At 55.4% G+C, this 22,223-nt stretch overlaps 1 protein-coding gene across 4 annotated transcripts in view; it reads right to left on the reverse strand.

Moving 5' to 3' along the window:
• Positions 1-22,223, reverse strand: part of ITPK1 (inositol-tetrakisphosphate 1-kinase) — a 157,071-nt gene that overhangs the window by 128,381 nt on the left and 6,467 nt on the right. Inside the window, exon 1 of one of the 4 annotated variants that reach the window (XM_043921472.1) lies at positions 5,274-5,278. The exons of the other annotated variants lie outside the window; for them this stretch is intronic. The gene's annotated coding sequence lies outside the window, so the exon portion shown is untranslated. Of the gene's footprint in view, positions 1-5,273; positions 5,279-22,223 lie in introns of those variants that run through there. 4 annotated transcript variants of the gene reach the window in all.

Consider the following 22,223-nt stretch of genomic DNA (forward strand, 5'->3'; position numbering starts at 1 on the left):
AAAAAATCAAACTCAAAGAAACAGAGAATAGAAAAATGCTTGCCAGGGGCTGGCAGGATGAGGCAAATGGGGCAAGGTTGGTAAAAGAGAAAAAGTGTCAGCTAAAAGAAAACGGCCTGAGGATCTAATGAATAATACGGTGACGGCAGTTGACAGCCCTGTACCATATGACTGAAACCTGCCGAGAGTAGCACTTAATCGCTTTCACCCAGGAAAGGAAGAGGGGGAGTAAATAAATATGTGAGGGAACAGACCCGATCAATCCTTCCACAGTGCGCACACACGCTGAGTCATCACACCAGAGACTTCAACTACATCACGATTTCTACTCTGGGTTTTGTTGGGTTTTTTGTTGTTTTTTTTTTCCAGGTCATATCGCCTTTTTAAAAATATATTAGAATTTTATTTGTCAACTATACCTCAATAAAGATGAAAAAAATACATATATATTAAAAAGAAAGAAAGAAAAGGAACTCACCCAAAGACCCATAGGAAATCAGCCACAGCGGAACCACAGTCTCAAGTCTGGTCTGTCAGCAAAGACCATACCTGTCCAGTGACCTATGAGGGTGGGGTCCAGCCGGGTCTGTCAGGGGTGAAGCTGCTGGGATTTCCGGGGAAGGACTTGTTCTGGACAGACCTGCCTCTCAACTGCCCCCCACTGCCCAGCCACTGCCCCAAGTCTGAGCTGCAGTCCCTCCACAGACCCCTGACCCCCAAGAGGCTGGAGGAGGGAGTGCCATCTCCCCTGAGAGGCCCGCGGGTCAACAGCCCAGAAGGGGCTTCCTGGGGAGCCGTGACTGGCCGCAGGCATCCCGAGACCTCTGCGCAGTGGCGACCCAACACGCCTGGGTCCCCCGAGGCCCAGAAGCAAGGGGAGGCCTGCTTTCCCCTTGACGCCACCTTCTGACCACAGGTCAGCTCAAAGCCACACTTCCCAAGCAGGAGGAAGCCGGTTTAGGCTCAGCTGTAGAAGGGGCGTCCAGCCCCCCAAGGAAGGCTGTCCAGGCAGGTAGGGAGGTGGTGACTGCCCAGGGGTGGGAGAGATTCGAGCAGAGGTCGGATGCCAGAGTCATGGAAGGGAGACAGGTTCACAGGGGAGGGGACGGGCTAACGTCTCAGGAGGGCTTCCCCATCTCTAAGCATTTCTGACCCCCAGTGAGAAGAAGCAATCGGTCCTCTGGGCCTCCCAGGGAGGAGAGGACAGGCCTGGGGCCTCAGAGGACCCCAGCACTGAAAGCTGAAGCCCCAGAGCCTCCTCCCAGACGGCAGGCATGCACCACACCTCCTTCCTGCCCGGCATCCCACCCAGCCAGGCGCTGCAGCTGGCAACCATAGCAACAGGCCCCAAACAGCCCAAGAAATCCCTCAGTCAGCCCCACGCAGAGTGTCACGGCAGCGGCCAACCCGAGGCTAAGGGGAGCCAGGCCCGGGCAGAAGTAAAAACACCGAAAAGAGGAAGCCCCATCTGGCCAGAGGAGAAGAAGGCTTCTGGGTCGGCAAAGGGCAGCCTCCCGACCCCAGACACAGGCCTTGGTCCTGAGGGCCACCAGGACCACCGGCCACGGACCCGCCGACCCTGCCCACCCCCAGGGGTCTGGCCTGTGACCCTCTACACCTAGGCTGTGTCTCATCCCTGCCCCCCAGCATTCAAGACCTCCGCAGCAGGTGCCCACTCCTCACCACCCCATCCGCTCCCAGCACAGCTGGCTCCATGCCCTCCCCCCCACCTGCCCTCGCTGTCAGCCCCCTCGTGTGAACACCCCGCCCCTTGCCCACCATCCACAGCAGCGGAAGCCTCTTGCCTCGCACGGCCCCCCTCAGAGGGCAGCCCATGAGGAACGTGGCCGAGGAGCCTGCAGAGTCAAACCCCGACTAGAAGGGCCAGTACACCGTGGCTTCTCCTGACCTGGGTGCCCCCGGAACTAAAGACCCTGCATACAACCCACCCTGCTCCAACCCTGGCGGGGAGGCTTGGGGTGGCGGGGGGGCCCCTACCTCCCTGACTCAGGATGTTAACCCGCTGGACGATTCTCCAGGGATGACCTTAATTTGCAGGGTAAGAACTCAAGATAGAGAAGAACGGGTCCAAGCTGCAGGAAGTGGGGAGACGAAGCCTCTTCTTAGCCAAGATTTTTCTTAAACTAAATTCCTCCTGATGGTTGCTTTCTCAAGAACCACCTTTACACCCGAGGCCACCTTTTACTCATTCGTTTATTTCATGCCTGTTTCTTGAGCCCCTACCGAGTGCCCAGCATGCTGGACACATCACAGTGAGGACAACAGAAATGGCTCCTGTCTTCAAGGAGCTTCCAGCACAGAAGGGAGGGTGAACAAGAAAACCGCAGAATCAAATACAACGAGGTATGACATGTTCTGAAAGGAAGGCTCCAGGGACTGACAGAGAAGTGGGGGGGACTATGCTGAGGTCAAAAGGCCAAGGAGCAGCCAGACGTGGGGGGTAGGAAGCCTGTGAGGCAGCAGGAATAGCACATGCAAAGGTCCTGAGGTTGCAAGGAATTTGGAGCAGCTAAAGAACTCAGCAAAGATCATGGAGGCTGATCATGGGTGAGGAGCGAGAAGGGCAGGAGGCATGTCTGGGGCCCTGAGGGCCTGCTTCTGTGCCATTTGTTTCCCTGGTCCAAGAAATCCTCGCTTTGCTTAAGCTCGTCGCAATTGGGTTTTCCCGTCACTTGCATCCACGAGAATCCTGGCTCCTACAATATCCAAACCAAAGCATCATATTCTATCACCTTCTCCGACAACCTGGGCCTCAATCTTGGAAGCAAACACTGCCACCCATCCAGCTACCCAGCCCAGAGTCTGCAGCAGACTCCACTTCTCTCCCATCGGTCACCAAAGAAAGGTTTCATTTGGGTCTCCAGGCAGCCAAGGGCTGGGGGTCCCCCTCCCAGGGAGGTAGGCGACTGCATGACAGAAGGAGGGGCCAGGAAGAGAATCGCAGATGGTCTCTTGGCTGAGGGAAAAAGAGAACCCCCATCAACACTGGCTGGCTGATTGCATATAATTATGAAGGAAAAACGCTCTTTAAAATTAGCTTCCCAAATGCGAATGTAATTTCAAGTGTCCCTTGCAGTGTGATTATAGCGTCAACCGAGGAATGTTTTATCGCTGGCACAGACCAGGCAGGCCCCTGCAGGCAAAAAATAACAAAGCCAACCCGGGCACCAGCGTGAAGCAGCTCCCCGAGAAGGGCCCGCAGCTGCCCAGGGGAAGCACCAGCCCAGGAAACCCAGCCCAGAACCAGCCTGGCTCCCCTCCGCAGCTGGCTCAGGGCCTTTTCCCAAGAAAGCCAGAGGCACATCTTTCGTCTTTCTCTGTCTTTAGAGTCTTTGGTGTTCAGACTCAAATCCCAGGAAGAGCCAGTTCATAATAACAAGGACGGCTTCAGTCTCTGTATGCCTCCTAGAGCCAGGTGTTGTACTCTGGGCCTCAGTTTTCCCATCTGTAAATCGGGCATGATGATGGAGTTTAACCCACAGCATGCTGGGGACTGAATGACGACCCGGGAGCCAGTCAACAGGTATCCGCCTCCCATTAAGCCTCAGAACAGCACTGCTGGCTCTGCAGACGTGGAACCTGACCTCAAAAGGCTACACGAGCCATCTGGCTAGTGGGAGAGGAGCAGGGATGCACACCCAGCTAGGCTTGGGTCCGAACTCCACACTCTTGGCCCCCTGGGGGCTCAGCTGGCCTTGGGAGGCTGCGGCAGAGAAGGGGCCACTCAGAGCTTCTCAGCGTGCCCTCCTGGCATAGCTGCCAGGCCTGTATGCACGGTGACCTCAGCCTGCAGCCCGGCCCTCCCCATCCTCAGCCCACGACCCTCTCGGGGACTCAGGGTTTTAAAACACTGCAGCCTCTGACGGAAGGGCTGACCCCCACTATTCCCCTCTCCCCTCAGGATCCTTCTAGCCCTGGGCCCTCTGCCTCTGAGGGGCCTTCCCATTTTATACACGAGAACCTAGGTCCGGAACTGAGAGGGACTTGAGGTCACACGGAGGTCTCACCCAGGATGAGCCCGGCACTGGGGGGTAGGGGCATCACACCCTGGCCTCCCCAGTCTGCACTGGCACCCAAGGAAGGGAAAGGCTGTGTCAGCCCCATTTCAAAGATGAGAAAATCGAGGTCTGCGGAAGCATAAAGGGACAGGTTCAGGGTCTCCATCAAGGGAACAGGAGAGCCATGACCCCCAGGCCAGAGAACCAGTCACGTGAAGTGCCCACAAGCACACTGCCACGTGGGCCTCGACTGTATGTGTGAGGGCAGGGAGCCCCCAGAGGGGCCACCAGGGCAGGCCAGACCCACACCTGGTGGCCGGGTGGCCACAAAGCCAGCCTAGTGGTGGTTCTCACTGGAAGCGATTTTGTCCCCGGGGGACATGTGCCCACGCCTGGAGACATCTCTGGTTGTCATAATGGAAGGGGTAGCACCCAGTGGGTGGAAGCCAAGAACACCGCTACATCCCATGACGCACCGGACAGCCCCTAACAAGCAGAGGATCTGGCCTGAAATGTCAACCGCGCCAAGGCTGAGGAGCCCTGAGCTACAGAAATCTGAGAACAAGGATTTGGATCTGCCTGGACATGGGGTTGGGTCAAAACAACAAGACTTTCAAATAAATAAATATGTACGGGTATATTTTTCAATTGTTGTGCTCGCTTCGGCAGCACATATACTAAAAAAAAAACAAAAACTTTTCAATTGTTAAGTCGTGTCCAGCTCTTTGTGACTCCATGGACTACAGCACAACAGGCTTTCCTGTCCTCCGCTATCTCCCAGAGTTTGCTCAAGGTCTTGTCCATTGAGTCAGTGATGCTATCTAACCATCTCATCCTCTGCCACCCTCTTCTCTGGCCCTCAGTCTCTCTCAGGGTCTTTTCCAATGAGTCGGCTCTTCGCATCAGGTGGCCAACATACTGGAGCTTCAGCTTCAGCGTCAGTCCTTCCGATGAATATTCAGGGTTGATTTCCTTTAGGACTGACTGGTTTGATCTCCTTTCAGTCCAAATACACAAATGTAAATATGGTTATAGGTATGCATACGTGTTTGCTTGCGTTTGCTGAAATATCCTGGAAACAAAAAACAATTCCAAGAGACAAGCTAGGGCTGAAAGGGCACGGCTAGGACCAGACCTTTTCACTTGCCTCTCGATTTGAATTGTGGCTATACTGTCTATTCCCGTACATTTATATTCTCTGAAGATATAAAAATGACACATCCCTGTAGGTCCTCCAGGCGAGCTGGCCTCCACCTGCCCAGCTCACACGCCTGCTGGGCTCCGAGAGTCCTCAGGACAAGCCCAACTGCCACAGGGGGCTCACCGAGGCACCCGGCCTCCACTCAAGCGCACCCCAAATGCCAAGTCCGGATGGACTGGACTGCACTGGGTTCCTGGGACGCTCCGTCCAGAATCCATGGCCTCGCTTCATCCCTCCCAGGGGGAGGGTCTGGGGGGATCACCCAGCTCTCACACTGGGACAGAGGCCACTTAACCTCAGCGAGGGCCTCCTTGTTTCTTGTCTAAGGGCCTGGGGGGGCCCCTCATCCCTCCACTGCCCGGTGGGTGGGGGTGGGGGATGGGGAGCTGCCAGGCAAGGGGCTGAGGCAGACAGAGGAAGGGAGCTGCCCTGCAGCCACTGAGAACAAGAAAGAAAGGAAACAAGTAGCAGGGCTGTATCAGCTCCGTGCCTACAGCTCAGAAGGCTGAGAGGGACGTCCCTCCACCCTGCACACCACCCCTCCCCTAAACCAACAAGAGGCTGTCAGACAGGCTCGGCTTCAAGGACTCCGTTTAAAAGCCACCGTTTCATCATCAAGAGCCTGCCGTGTGCTAAGTACCATCCACGAGCCTCTCATCCCCCTGCTGGCCCTGCAAGTGGGGAGCTCTCACCAACCCGAGTGAAGCTCAGAGATGTGCGGTGACCTCCCAGAGGGGCAGCCAGGCTCCGCGGGTGCGGGGGCACCTCCAGGGTCCAGCCTGTACGCCTGCACGGCCATACATACCTGCCACTCAGAGAGCGGAGAACCAGGGGTGCTCCCTCCCCTGCACCCCATCTCAGTGCGCTCCAGATGCTCAGCCCAGCTTCCAGGGGCTCCCTGCAGCCCCCCTCTGTCCCCACCCCGACACATCCTGAGGCCCTGTGTGAGAACCCTTGATCTTAGAGCATCACACCTTCCCACGTGCCAGCTCCCTACCCTATTTCCTTAAGTCCACTCTCATCTGTCCACTGCGCTTGCCCGGACCCTCAAAGGTCACCTGCAGGGTGAAGCCTTCCTGGTCTTCCTAGATGGAGAAAGCTGTCCCCCACCACCACCACCGTTCCAAACTTGAACATGACCAGTTTAACCCTTCAACACTCCCATCTGCCCCACCCAAGTGAGCTCCGGTGCTCCCAGCTCTGAGGATGGGCTCTGACCCAGACCCACAGCACCACCTGTTAACCCCACCCCCGCAATAAGAACACCATCTACCTCCTGTTGTTAAGGACCTGTGATGGGGTATTGCTGATATTTATAAATAAATAAATGTGCCCGGCAGTGAACAACGGGGCTTTACACCCATTACTTCAACTGACACGCCAGCCGTGAAGGTTAAAAAGTGCTCTGCTTATCCAACAGATGGAGAAATTGAGGCTCAGAGAAGCTCAACAACTTGCTCCAAATTACAGAACTGGACAGTGCGAGAAGCAGCTTGAAGTCGAGGTCCCTCCTTCCCAGAGCCTACTGTGGGCATTTTGTTATTTAGTTGGAGGGAGAGGAGACCAGGCTGCCCCCAAGCACACAGGGGGGTCCCTGGGAGCACCCAGCCAGGAGGAGAGCCTGCTCCAGGACACAGTCACACATGCAGGCCGTCACCCATGTGAGGACTGAGCGCAGCCCAGGGGCGCTGGGAACGATGCTTTGCCGCTGACATTTAACATCCTCAAGGATGATGTGCACAGACAGCCTCAACACCTTGGCCTGGAGCTCGGAACACTTGCCAAGGCTTTTAAAGGGGTCATCGATGTTCAAGGACTATTTTGTGGGGTGATTTGATGGGCGCCTTCCCTCTCACATAAATAAAAGTCAAACTGCACCCCATGCATGGCCTGAGCAGCCCTGAAGAATATGGCCCCTGCCTCCCTCCCTATCGTTCCCTCCCTCACAAGGCACAAACCTGGCTCTGGCCAGCCCTCCTCCCCGCTGCCCTGAGGCACCCCAGGGCCTTTGCACTTGCTTCTCCCCCGGCCTGAGATGCTCCGGCCTCACTGCAGCTATTATAACTCCTCTCTGATCAGTCACATCACAGGAGGAGTCTCTCTTTTAGAAAGGCCCTCTCTGACCACTCTGGGGACAGTCCCCAGACCCCTTTGCGTCACTGCTCTCACTTCATTTCCTGTTCCCCCTGGACTTACCCCCTTTAACTCACTGGTTGATACGTCTGTTACCCACACAGACCTCCCCCCACAGACCAGAGCTCATCGGATGGGGTCCTGTCCACCCTGGCCACAGACGGATTCGCACACTAGCGAACAAACACTTGACTTGGGGGCAGGGAGGGGGGACCACAGGAGCTGTCCTGGGGAATATACACAGAAGCAGACCGACAACAGGGAACGTGGCCTGGAAGCGCTCTGGAAATGACTGGTCCCCAGCAGTGTGGGGGCCGGGGCGGGGGTGGCAAGAGCTACAGCCTGATTCACTCTGGCTTCCCCTGGGACACCCCGAGGGCTCGCCCAGGTGGAACGGTCAAGAACTTGGGGCTTCTCTGCTCTAAGCTTGTCTTTTTCCAGCTGAGAAAAGTGAAGCTCATCAGGTGGGGGGCGGGGCTGCCACAGGTAACACCAGGCTCCCAAAGGGGCCCAGACTCCCCCCACCCACACCCTGCAGTCCTGCCTGCAGGGCTCCCCGGGTCAGCCAGCCACACCAGCCTCCTCTCCTTACACGGACGCTGCGTTCCCAGAGGACCAGGCCTCAGAACGCCTGGCTTGAGCTGGACATAAAGTGGGCACTCATAGAGGATGGATGAAGGATGGACTTTCTTTCCTTAGGGAGTCTGCTCCAGACTGAGCACCCTGAGGGCCCCCAAGCTAGGGCATGACTCTGCCACCCCTCACCCCGCCAAGCACAGCACAGCTGGGACCTCCTGGGTCCTAAAGAAGGGTCCATGGCCTGCCCTGTTGATGCTAAGGCCAGATCATACACTCATCTGCACAAGGGTTCCCAGTCCATGACCTCTCCCGGTGTCTGCATCCTTTGCAAGGACTCTGCTGCTCTGACCAGGCCAATGGAGTGGCATTCATATCACTGTCCCCATTTCACAGATGAGAAGCCAAGGGTCACACCGTTAAGCTCTCTGTAGAAAGTCACAGAGTGGATACTGAACCACGTTGTGTCTCCTAAAATGTCTTCTCTGATGTCAAGGGCAAAGTGTTAAGTCAAACGAAGACAAAAGGTTTCTTTCTGGCAAGACGTCAGGATTTTTCATACGCTCTTGTGTACTTTAAATCTCCAGGTATTCGATGCTCCAGAAATTCACGTGACCACAGAATTGCTCCCTGGAGGATGAACTTGTAGAAACCATGTTCTAAAGGACACCTACATACCATCTCTCCTGAAAATCTAGGCCAAAGGTGTGGAACAAGGAGCTATCACCTGGGACCCATAGGACCTCTGCTTCAGAAAACCTGCGGCCTTCTCTGAATTTTGGTGGATATATATTAGCGCATAATGCAAAGTGGTTTCTTCAGAATAGGCTCTATGGCTTTCATCAGAAACTCAAAATTCTGCACAACATCCAACAAAAGTTAAGAAGCAACCGTTTTACAGAAACAGGTTTATGTGACAGCCTCAATCAAAAAAAAAAAAAGGTTAAGTTCACTTTCTCACCCCTTGAACCTGGCAGGGCCTTGAGCCTTGTTTTGGTCAACAGACCACGGTGGAGAGACCATGCCTCCAGGGGCCTTGGAAGCGCCCACTGTCTTGGACCCCTGCCCCCCAGAGCACACCCAGGCAGCCTGCCAGGGGATCAGACACACGTGGCCAGGTCACCCCCATCGCCCTGGCTGACCAGAGGCCAAGCCCCAGGAGCAGAGACCCTGAATGACCGGCCGCTGACCGCAGACACACGAGGGAGCCTGGCCCAAACCGCCACCCCACCGCGCAGTGGGCGCGCAGTGGTTACGCTGGGGACGCTCTGTTATTCAATGATAACTGATAAGATTCTTACGCGTAATGGAATTGATAAAAATCTTAACTACACATACGAAGTAGGAAGGCAACTGCATTCACAATGATATCCAACGCATTATTATCTACACCAGCAAGAAAACTGGAAATAATCTAAATAGTCAATCATAAGATTACAGCTCAATATATCACAGCATAGACGCCCAACAGAGCTATCACGAAGCAATGAAAAAGGATCATCCTCTATTGTACTTTACTTTCAGGTGTGATAGCATCACCGGGATTAAGTTTTAAGTCCCTATCTTTTTTTCTAGCAGGGTTGGGGTAGAGTAGATGGTGGTGAGCTGACACTTTTATCATCTTTTAAGATATTTGATGTGTGAAAAGGAAAATGAAACTATAAATATATTATCATATGGATTATGAAAGTCCTTAGCTTTTAAAGATCATACTGAATTATTTACATAAGAAATATGTCTGAGATTTTTCTCCAAAATAATAATAAATAAAACAAGAGAAGTCATAACTTATGGTTAATACTTGGTATGGGGGGGGTCATTTTATTATTCTTTTACATATGTTGGAAATGCTCATAATAAAAGTTCATAAAATTTTTTTAAAGATCACTCTAAAGACTGTAGCAACATGGAATCTGTTTATACTATAAGGCTGCCCTGCAGAAAGCAAAAATCAAAATGCTACCCACACAATGTTCTCAACTCTGCAACTTTAGATACAAAAAGGAACTAGAGATGGTTGGGTTAGGAGTAGAGGAATGATCTGTCTCTTCAAATTTTGCTTTCATGATATTACATGGTCTTTACAGAGGACCAAAAATTCCAAGAAAAAAAGATGACATGCTTTCATTTCCTTCAGCTGGGGCTCAGCATGAGTGAGGGGCTGGCTGGTGGGGAGCCCTTCCCAGCAGCATGTGGGGCTGGGAAGGGGGAGGGCTCTGCGGAAAGACACAGGAGAAAACCCAGATTCAGCAGGGCCGTCGAGGGGACCCTCACCTGCTCTCAATGTGCCCCAGCAAGAGTGCTGGGCTGGGGGATTTATCATCCAAGAGAGGTCCTTCCCAGTTTAAGGGACCATATCAGATACCCCTTTCTTTGACCAGTTTTGAGGTCAGAGATGATTTTCAGCTCTCTATTTATCTACCAGGAGAAAAAAAAAATTATTTGGAGAAGAGAAGAAATTATTTATAATCAGATCCCCCATTATGTGTCAAAGACCACCTCCATCAACTCAGCTGTCACCGCCTCTGATCCCCCAAACTGCCCAATTAGATGCGCACCCATTTTACAGATAAGAAAAGGGAGGCCCATCACCTGCCCAGGTCAGTCATGCCCTGGGCACGGGGACTGGGTTCAGAAGCCAGCTGGTGGGCTTGGCCCAGCACACCTGTCGGCTTCCTTCCCAGGGAGCATCTGCACTATGGGCCACATGTATGCAGACGGGGCAGGACCCCAGCCTCAGGTGGATGTACCCCTGTACAACGCCTGCCAGGAGGGGTGCTGCTGGCTCGGCGTTTGTGTCCCCACAAAATTCATGTTAAAGCCCTAACCCCCAACGTGAGGCTACAGTAAGTCCCCTACAGGCAAACTTTCAAGTTGCGAATCTTCTAAGATGCAAACTTGTTCCATCAGCGTCGGTGTGAGTAAAACTGCAGCTTGCCCTCTGTCTTCTATGGCTGACGATTCTTCAGCTCTCCCGTCTCCCTCCTCCCCTCCCCACTCCAGTCACATTAAGCGTAGGAAAGCATGGATAATGGATCATCTCTGTTTCAGAAACAAAAACGGGGGCTGTGCGTGTGTGTGTGTGCACGCATAAACATGGGCTTGTATAGACACAACACACATCTCAGAGGACAGGCGAGAACAAGGCAATGTGGCTGCCTCAAGGGCCTGGGGTGAAGTCTAAGGGAGACCAGCTTTCCACAGCAAGCTCTTTGGTGTGGTTTAAATTTTGATCAGGTTCGTTACTCCTTTGTAATAAGAGTGTTTTAGTGGTATTCACAAGTCAGATGCGAACCTGCCCAAGAGAGACTGCGGAATTTCATGCAGATGACTGACCTTCTCAGCTTAGTTTGTTTCCAAGTGCTGTTTTTATCAGCTGATAAACTGAAGTGACCCCTCCTCGCTGCCTCGCGTAACAAACCTGCCGAGCTGACAGCTCGGGCCAGCGGTCCTGGCAGCTAAACCGGACGCTTCGGGTCACAAATTTGCTCGCCGCGGCCTCTGAGCCGGGGGCCCGCAGAAGGGGACTCTGGTGAAGGCCGCACAGCTCATAGTGAGAATGAATGAGATCTGAGCTTCCTGACCCCGCTCCCTCCTCACACAGCCTCAGAAAGCCCTGCTGACAAAGGTCAGGCCAGGCCTGCAGCCCACGGTGGCCAGGGCAAAGGGGAGGGCCCGGGACAGCCCTCTTTCCACTGTTTTCCCACCCACATCACCCCTATCTACCTGCCACCAAAGGCTATGCCCCGAAAAAGAACCACCGGCCCATGAGAGTCCGGCAACGGCCAAGAAGAGCGGCTGGCGGGCCCTGACAAAGGCTCTGAGCAGGGTGGCTGCTGGCTTCTCAAGGGTCCTTTGAGAAAGGAACCATGTGGGACCAAAACCAGACCCTAACCAGACCCCCTCTCCCAGCACCTGAGCCTTCTCCCCATCTCTGGCCCAGCCCCTTCACCGGGGGCCTCGGGACTGAAGGGCCTGGGTGTGGGACCACCAGCCAGTCACCAGTCACCCCCTCTGCTTCCCTGTGGACTCCTCCGGCCAGGCCTCCCGGGACGTGAAGGGGCCGGCGGGGGGGTTCCGCGTCCAGCACTGACGCGCCCCTCTGCAGGAGGACTGACCCCCACCCACCCACTAATTCACAGGCGAAACCCAGCGGGCTCCCCGGTGAGCATGGGACAGGGCCAAACAGCCACAGGGCAATAGCGTGTTTACATAACACAAGACTGTTTCACCCCAAATACTTGGTGTCAAAACCCACAGTTCCTCCCAACGGGACGCGGGGACGCGGACGGGCGGAACAGGGAAGACACCAGCCCTCGCCCTGGCCTCCAGGCAGCTCCGCCCCACACCCCAAACTCCATCCCTCCAGGAAGAGTTACATAAACCCTTCCTCCAGGACGCCCCGGCGTGACCCTGGGCCCAGCACCCTCAGAATCTGCCTGGGTCCGACCGACTGTGGAGATAAACCAGGGATAAGCGGAAGCCAGGGGCCCACTTGCAGGCCGTCACCCCGCTCTTGGGAACAGCGCCCTGACCCTGGAGTCTGGCTGCAAACCCTCCGGCAGGCAAAAAGCCCCGACCCTCCCACCAGCCGGCCCTGGAGCCCAGAACCGGGGAGCACCCCCCCTCCCCTGGCTGCCCAGTGGCCAGCCCGCTGTCTGCAGGGAAGTCCCCAGCTTCCGGTGTGGGCCCACCCTGCCCACATGCTGACCATGGGGTCAGGAACCGGGCACTCCCCGGCCCCCACAGCTGCTTCAGGGACGAGGGTGTGGCCCAGGCTGACCCTTCCGAGGTGGAGGGGAGGCCCCAAAGCCCCCAGCCCGGGTTCCCACCCCAGCCCCACCACCCGCTAGCTGTGACTCTGAGCTAGTTCCTTAACCCCTCGGGGCCTCCACTCCTTCCATTAGGAAACAGGGGCACTCCAAGCCCCCACCCCCAAGGGGTGTAATGTAGATCAAAGGTGATACCACACGAGGACCTCGGCACTCTGAATAAAGGTCAGCTGTGAGGACCCATCTTGCATCACTTGGGCCTCAGAACGAAGCCACACGAGGGACACTGAGGGGGGAGAGAGACCAGGTCCTAAAGACACCATGAGAGCCCCTGGATCCACTGGACCTGAAGCCGCCTCGGCACGGTGTTCACACTCACAGGAGCCCCTTTACGACTGAACCTGGTCGGCCCTGAGGTTTCTACCGAAACACAAACACTGCTGCGACTCGTAGGAATCAGCCAGAGAGCTGCTTTTCTGCTCAGATCATTAACTTCACCCCAATAACTCTCCACGTCTGCCGGCTGATGGAGAGACAAGAGCCTGGAGGATACGGCTGCCCTGTGGTGTCCTCCACCGATGAAGACAGACTTGCGGGCACCTGGCCAGTCCTCCGGGCTCACCCCCAGGGGAGTCCCCATCCTCCCCCCTGCCCTCAGAACTGTCCGTGTCCCACATGGCCACCCACCCCCCACCCATCCCAGTGGAGCATCTCAGAGAGCTCGCCCCTTTGGCATTCCTGGCAAGGCTGGAGGAAAGACCACCGGGATGGAGGCAGGGGGACACCAACTACCTGGATCTGTGGACCAAAGAATTCATCCTGGTCAAGGAGGGGCCTGCCAACCATGACCCGGAACAGAACAGAACATACTCTGGCCTCGCATTCGACCTGCAGTTCCCTGGAGGCCAAAGGAGGCGCGCTCGTGGACTCCAGGACGAGGGCCCGGCACGTTGTGCTTGAACCTGCAAGGCCTGGCGCTCTGAGCTGCAAATCCTCACCTGCACGGGCCCCTTCTGGCTCCGAGGCATGGGGAACCTGCTGCTCTACGACGGTGAACCTCTGCATCTCAGCAGCAACGGAGGGGTTTCCCTCCATCACCGGGCGACACAGACAGCCTGACTACCGGTCAGGGGAGTGAGAGGCAGCCCTCCCTGCTTCTGGCACAGATGGTCTCTGGCCCAAACAAGAAAGGAGACCCTTGTGTGCTGAGCCCCTCCTGAGCACAGACACCAGGTTGACTCCTCTCAAGCAGGAAATCAAGGCCCAGTTGTTGTTATTCTTCTTCTTTAATCACTAAGTCGTGTTCGACTCTTTTCGACCCCATGGACTATAGCACACCTGGCTAACCTGTCCTCCACTATCTCCCTGAGTTTGCTCAAATTCATGTCCATTGAGTCAATGATGCCATCCAACCAGCTCATCCTCTGTCACCCCCTTCTCCTCCTGCCCTCAATCTTTCCCAGCATCAGGGTCTTTTCCAACAAGTCAGCTCTTCCCATCAGGTGGCCAAAATGTTGGAGCTTCAGCTTCAGCATCAGTCCTTCCAATGAATAGTCAGGGTTAATTTCCTTTAAGAAACCAGGGAGGGGCCACCCAAGCAGTAAAAGGCTGTGTCAGCATTCACATCCCATCACTGACCAAGATACACACTGTCCCTGGGACATCATAAGCAATCTAGCATGGCCCCACCTAAGAGGCTTCTGGAACTCAGCTTCCCAGCTTCTTCCCAGACATGAGGACTATTCACACATAAGCTCAAACATAAGGTCCATCAACCTTTAATGGCTGACTAACACGAACAACGGTATTTACCATTTGCCCATCAAGGGCCAGGCTTTGTGCTAAAAAAGACTCAAGCGGCCTCAGCTCACCCAGTCTGTTAAAGTATTCTGCTGCAGGCTGGTACTAAAATTCCCATTTCGGGTATAGAAACGAAAGGCTCAGACAGGTTAAGTGGCCTGGCCCAAAGTCACACAGAGAGAACCCAGCACCTCTGCCTCCAAGTTCTTCAAGTTCCTTCACAAGCATCTCCCACTTCTGAAGCCAAGGATTGGCTCCAAAAAGAATGCTCCCAAGAGCCTTCCAGGGCTTTGGGGATCTTTCCAAGGTGCTTCTGAAACCCTCGAGCTTCAGTGAAAAAAAAGCACCAAGGTTCCCCAAGGTGACCCCAGAAAGGGACACGCATGGCAACTTAAACGGAAGTATAAGTCAATTTGCTGACAAAGGTCCATCTAGTCAAAGCTATGGTTTTTCCAGTAGTTATTTACAGATGTGAGAGTTGGACCATAAAGAAGGCTGAGCACCTAAGAATTGATGCTTTCAAATTGTGGTGTTGGAGAAGACTCTGCAGAGTCCCTTGGATAGCAAGGAGATCAAACCAGTCCATCCTAAAGGAAATCAATCCTGAATACTCACTGGAAGGACTGATGTTGAAGCTGAAGCTCCAATACTTTGGCCACCTGATGCAAAGAGCCGACTCATTGGAAAACATCCTGATGCTGGGAAAGATTGAGGGCAGGAGAAGGGGGTGACAGAGGATGAGCTGGTTGGATGGCATCACTGACCAATGGCCATGAGTCTGAGCAAGTTCCAGGAGTTAGTGTTGGACAGGGAAGCCTGATGTGCTGCAGTCCACAGGGTCACAGAGAGCTGGACATGATTTAGCAACTGAACAATAACAAGGCCATGGGGCCTCATCCACATGGGCTCAGAGCATTTCAAGGAAGGAGCTTGAGCGGCAGGAATGGGGCGATTCTGCGAATCTGAGTGGTGCCGTCTGGACAGAGCACATCACAAACCGGCAGACCCAAACTCAGCATCCACAGACGGATGGCAGTGCTGTTGAAAGGCGTCTCAGTTGATGCCCAGCCTGAGTGAACATCACCTGAGCTGGCACCTAAATTTCCTGATTCCAGACAAGCCATGTATCCAAATGAAACTGAAAATGAAAAGGAGAAAAGTGAAAAACTGAGGGGTGCTAAGGACGGGTCATTAGCAAAGAGCTCAGACAAAAGGAAAGCCATCCTCTCATCCTCTGCCATCACTTACAAAGAAAATAAACTCTAATGGTCAAAAGTCTGGGCTCTGGATTCACAGGAAGTGCTGTTCAACTCACACTCCAGCTATGGAGGGACCAGCTATGAAACACTGGGAGGTCAGTTACTCTCTCTGAGGCTGTTTCCACACATGGAATGACAGCCTTAAAGCACAGGATCAGGCCGGTGACCGGAGCTCGAGGATGGGGAGCTACTGTTATGCCCAGGGTTCAACTATTCTTACAACACTGGAAACAATGCCACGACATCCACAGCCTCATGCAAAGGAGCCCACTGTCCCCTCCCCACCAGGGCAGCCACAGCAGCACCTCCAAGGGAATAAGAAAAATAAGTACATTTCTCACCAGCAGGGGCTCTGATGCCCAGAGGGTCAGGTAGCAAAGGTCTGAGAACCCACAACCCCGTGAGCACAGGCAGCACCGTGCCTGTGTGCAGGTCACGGTGAGGGTGGGGGGCTTGGGGCTGATTTCGAAACAAGCAGAACTCTTTCCTGATAGGATCCAGGCGTCCCTGCCCAGACCTGCCCACGCGGAGGCAGGAACAGATCTCTGATGAAATGGCCAGCATTCCTTTTCGGTTCAAGGAGCCCTTGCAAAGGGCTTGAGCGCTAGGACTTCTAGGATAAAATCTTAAAGAAGATATGCTTTAGTGTCAGCAAGGCAAGGTTCAAATCCAAGCTGCCCCATCTACTGGGTCTAAAACTCGGGGCTCACTCTGCATCTTTCTGGGCCTTCGTAACCCGGGCTGGGGCGCAAAGAGGAAACTCCATCCACAGAGAACCCAGGAGGCCCACAGCACTGAACGGTCCTCAGAAAGATGCCCAGGGCCCTGGGAGATGAGAGCCAACCCAACAGCCCCTGGGGACTCACAAATACCCCCACACCTGCCAACATGCCCCCGTTCTCTCCAAGGTCCCCGATCCCCTCTGGGAGAATGGAAGAGAGCCCCACAACCTGGACACCCCTCCCTACCACACCTCCCTCCCTCAGACCCAGCCCAGCGCGCACAGTGAGGAAGAGCCTTCCATGGCCCCAGGCTGCCCTGGGGCGCTCACTGCTGCATGGATCCCAAGAGTGTCCAGCATTCAGCAGGCACTCAATAAATACACACCGTGTGACTGCACAAAGGAATGAATGGGGTGCTCTGCAAAGAGAAGACGCCTGGGGCCATCCCCGACTCACCCTCTGGGAAGTGGGCGAAGAGCAACCTGCACTGGGACGGGTGCCCCAGGGAGGGGCCCGAGGGTTTTCCACACCCCAGCCCTCGACTGTTGGATGGATACGGGTGCGAGGTAGAAGTGAAAGCGAAACTCCCATAGTGGCCTCCACTCAGCACCCACCTACCACTCCCAGCCCCTCCCAGGAAGCAGAGAGAGAGAGCCGTGTCCTGGTCACGGGTGCTGGAGGACCCCACACCAGAAAAGGAGGGAGGAGGGGGCAGGGGGGATACCTTGTCTGCCCTGGGCTGGGGGCTCCGGCCAGACACGTGTCAGAGGCCCCAGACCCTGGCCTGGTTGGGTGGGGGGGCCAGTGGGGAGGGCGAGTCCCAGCACGTATGAAGCGCTCCATGCTCAGTAGCCCTGGAGGTGGGTGTACTAAGCCCCCCTTTACAGAGGCTCGGGGAGGTGGAATGACTCACCAGTCATCCACAGCCAACCGGGCAAGTCTTGTTGCTCCAACTGCACAATCATCTCACCACCCGCCACGCCTTGGGGCCCAACCACTACCCTCAGAGGATGCTCAGAAAAGAACGCCTCGACTTTCTTCTGAAACTGGGTTTCAAGCCAGTGGTACCCGGATAAGATGAAGGCCACTTGGCAGGGTGGAAACAGCACAGTTTCAGGAGTCAGTGGGCCCCAAGGGTGAGTCCCAGCCCTGCCACTCACAGCCGGGTGAACCAGCAAGTCATCTCCCCTCTCCCAATGCCTCTGTGTTCTCATCCGGCAGATGGAGACACACCACCCGTCTTGGAGAGGAGATTCCCCATCTTCAATAGTGCCTGGCCCGTGGAAGGCCTCACCCCTGCTCGGAAATTGGGTTTGAGTCACTGGAGGGAGCAGGGGGCACTGAACACAGCCCTTCTGCAGCATCGGGGCCTCCTGGATGAGCCCCCAGTTCTGGTTTTAGGTCTCAGGCTCCAAGACCCGAGCAGGCAGAAGGCTGATGAGCCAGTGAGTTTGCAGACAACACTGCAGACCAGGGGCTGCGCCCTCCGCCTCTGATCCCGGCCCCCTGCCTGATATATCAATCAGCGCGCACCTGGCTGAGCCAGTCCCCAGGAATGTCTCCTGAGCAAAGACCATAGCAGCTCCTCCCCAGCCCCGGGATCCGCCTCTAAGGAATTTCAGTGCAAAACAGGCACCGGAGGCAAGCCATTTTTAAAAGGGGAGAGCTGTTGTTGTTCAGTCGCTCAAGTCGTGTCCAACTCTATGTGACCCCATGGACTGCAGCACGCCAGGCTTCCCTGTCCATCACCAACTCCTGGAGTTTACTCAAACTCATGTCCATTGAGTTGATGATGTCATCCAACCATCTCATCCCCTGTGGTCCCCTTCTCCTCCTGCCCTCCATCTTTCCCACCATCAGGGGGGAGAGAGCACTGCCCACAAGGTGGCAACCAGCAGGTAGGGCAGCTGGGGGGCAGCCTGGTGCCACCACCCCATCCCCCCCCACGTGATGAGGATCAAACAAGGCAGTGGATGGCGGGTGCCACACCAGAGCTACCCAGGTGGGCTCCAGGGAACATGAGTCCTGCACAGGGGTTCTGGGGACAAACCAGCCCAAGAACCTTTACATCCCAGATGCCTTCTTGGAGGCCCCTGTCCCAGAGAAGCCCCACAGTAAAGAGGCTGCTCTAGCCTGTTAACTCAGCGCCAAACACGCCTGATGGTTCTGGGGTGAGGCCTAGCAACACCCTTCGGGAAGTGACAGTGTCTGTTTCCCAGAAGAATCGTCAGGCCACTTGTTAAGAGGAGGCTCCCAGACCCCTTCCCTGGAGGGTTTTTAGGGGGGACAGGTGGACTCAAGGATATGCTTTTCACTGGTGCCCCAAGTGCTTCTTCTGTTGGGCAAGTTCAGCAAACATTGGCCTAGAGGAAGGTGCTGTGATCAGTCACTCAGTCCTGCGTCCGACTCATGCGATCCTATGGACTATAGCCCGCCGGGCTCCTCTGTCCATGGAATTCTCCAGGCAAGAATACTGGAGTGAGTAGCCATGCCCTCCTCCAGGGGATCTTCCTGACTCTGGGATCGAACCTGTGTCTCTTATGTCCCCTGCACTGCAGGGAGACTCTTTACCCCCTGAGCCATCAGGGAAACCCCTAGAGGAAGGTAAATGAGTGTAAAAGAGAACAAGCATCCTTCCCCTGCTCCCTGGGCACCCAAGGCCTAAGGTGAACTTCAGGAAAGGTCGGCTGGCCTAGGGTCTACACAGGTCATAGGGTCCCCCATCCATCCCTCACACCAGCCCACCCTCAAGGCCAGAAGAGCTCATTCCCGAACACAAAGGCTGGACTGAACCAGGCCAGAGGGGAGTATTCATCCTCTTGTCTGGTCCCGAGAACACAGCCTCAGGTGGAGGAAGGTCCCAGGGCCACCCACCTGGTCCCTTTTGACACTGTCAGGGAACAAGGCCACCGGAATAAACACTGCTGCCTCCTCTGACCACCACCTGTCCAACATGGAAACTGACCGGCCCTTACCCAGACGGCTGCCCTTGGTCCTCAGGGCACCCAGGGCCACAGCAGAGGCAGGCCAGGGCGAGTGACCTCCAGACAGCAGACCCCACCTGCCCTGCAGCTCTTTGCCTCCCAGAGGAATGGGCACTTGCTCTTACTAACATCACCTCCTCAGAGAGGCCTTCTCTGGCCACACAGTGCTGAAGTAGCTGCAGCTGCTCCTGCCACGGCTCTCCCATCCGCAGGCTTCCTGGCTCTAGCTCCACCGTGCAGCATTTTAAATGTGTCTGTGTGCTGGTTTCCCTTCATCTCCCCACCAAGCCTCTGGACACAGGAGGGCAGGGACCAGCACTCGCACAGGGCGGGCCGGGGTGGAGGGTCAGGACTTGCTGAGTGAATGAAAGAATGAGGGAATGAGGTGCGCCTGGTGGCTCAGTGGTAAAGAATCCACCTGCCAATGCAAGAGACACAGAGTTGATCCCTGATCCAGGAAGATCCCACATGCCACAGAACAACTAAGCCCAAGTGCCACAGTTATAGAGCCGGTGCTCTAGAGCCTGAACTACTGAGCCCGCGTGCAGCAAGTACTGAAGCCCTCGAGGCCTAGAGCCCGTGCTCCACACCAGGAGAAGCCACTGCGGTAAGAGGCTTCCTACACCCCGTAAATAGAGTAGCCCCCACTCGGTGCAACTAGAGAAAAGCCCATGCCGCAAAGAAGACCCAGCACAGCCAAGTAAATAAATATTTTTTTTTTAATGAAAGAATACCATATGTAAAATAGATAACCAACGGGAATTTGTTGTATGGCTCAAGAAACTCAAACAGGGGCTCTGTATCAACCTAGACGGGTGGGATGGGGCGGGAGACTGGAGGGCGTTTCAAAAGGGAAAGGATATATTATACCTATGGCTGATTCATGTTGAGGTTTGACAGAAAACAAAATTCTGCAAAGCAGTTATCCTTCAATAAAAAAATAAAGAAAAAAAATGAAGGAATAAAGCCGATGACCCGACCTGGGACCCACCACCTTCAGCCTGGGGTTTCCTTCCTGGCCCAGGGCACTCCAAGGTCACAAGCCACTCTGGCTGAGCCACAGGGACCTGGCGAAGGCTTCAAGCCCGCCGGTCAGCTCCTTCACCCACTAACAGACACCCTCTCTGAGCGCCTACTGTGTGCACGGGTGTAAGCACTGGGGGGTTTCACCAGGGAACAGAACTGCCCGAGTCTCGACCTTTATGGAACCCACCCGGCAAAGGAAAGAGACAGACAAGGAGCAGGGAGAAATAACGAGGGCAGCCAGGAGGCACTAAGGGTTCGAGATCCTAAGTAAGGGAAACACAAACCTAGCATCTCTCAGAAGCCGTCCTTGGGAGGACTTTGGCCTGTGTGTCCCGCGGCTCCCCCAGGGCGGCTGGTGGCTGTGCAGAGTGGACCCAGCGGGTTCTGCCGGCGGGGACCACCAAGGGCGGTTAACAGGGTGGGCACCCCACACCCACGGGCCTGGGAGGGAAGGGGCAGGAGTTGGTGGGGGGGGGAGGGTTCCTTCATGGGAGTGGTTCTCAAATCCCTACGGCCAGCATCAGATCCACCCCCGAGCCCTCAAGATGGGGGGTGGGGGTGCGAGGCACCCCCAGGGGCTGTCACGATCCTCCGCCCCGCCACCATGATGGGCCCGGCTGGAGACAGAGGCCCCGGGCCGCAGGGGCAGCTGCCTTCTCAGGGTGGCTGGGAGCCGGCAAGACAAAGCAGCAGGCAGAATTCAAACAGCCCAGTGGGAACGGCCTCATTCACAGCTCCGGAAGCGCTGTTTGAAAGCAGGCGGTGGGGAGAGGGCGCTGGTCTAGGAGTGAGGTGACCCCCCCACGCCCCACATCCCACAGTGTGACCTGGGACCAGCCACCCCACCCAGCCTGGGCCCCCCTGCGGAGCTCGACGCTCCCCTCCCAGCAAGGCCGCACACACCCAGGCCGGCCAGCAGAGAAGGATTCCCGCACCAAGAGGGATGGTGCTTTGAGCCCCACACGGTGGCTTTGCCAGGCAAGGAGTAAGTGCTCAGCTCCTGGATGACCACATGCTTTCTAAATGAATCTGGCTTTCTAAAAAGAAGGTACCAGAATATTCCTGCAAAAAGCCGGCTTACCAACTGAACTCAAAACACAAAGAGGAACAGAAACCCTCTTTAACAGCCAACTCTCATGCGGCACTTCGCTAAGTGGGCCTTTGCTGAATGCCCCAAACCTGCTAAACCTCGAGGAGAGGAGGCAGGAGGGCCCAGGGGTTGGGAGGGAGGCCCCAGCCTGACGCACAAGTGAGCCGAGCTCTGCCGGGCAAGCACGGCCACCCCTGCTGACGGGAACTCAGTCCTCCGGTCAAATGCAAACCAACAGTATCATTTCTCACCCATGTGTGTGGCCAAGATCAAAACTGTCCACCACTGCGCTGGGGAGGGAGTGGGTGACAAGTCCTTCCGCTGGCTGTCACTGGCGAGCAACGCCCTGTCCTGGTGAGTGGTTTCAGAACTGCCCCAGAAAAAGTCAAACGCCTGTGCCTTTGACCCAGGGCTCACTCATCTGGCAATGAGCACCCAGACCAGGGGATGGAGCACGCCCTGCCTACCATCTACACCGGCAGATGCCAAGCACAGGGCAAGAAATAGGGTCCATTGTTTTAACACCTGGAATCCACAGCCGTTAAAGAAAGGAGGTAAGTGATACAGAAGAAGTGTCCCCAGAGAAGCAGTGACAGGCAGCTTCTCTAAGACACAGCGTTTCATGAAAAGAGTCAAGGACA

Source organism: Cervus elaphus, chromosome 13, assembly GCF_910594005.1.
Source record: "Cervus elaphus chromosome 13, mCerEla1.1, whole genome shotgun sequence".
Lineage (NCBI taxonomy): Eukaryota > Metazoa > Chordata > Mammalia > Artiodactyla > Cervidae > Cervus > Cervus elaphus.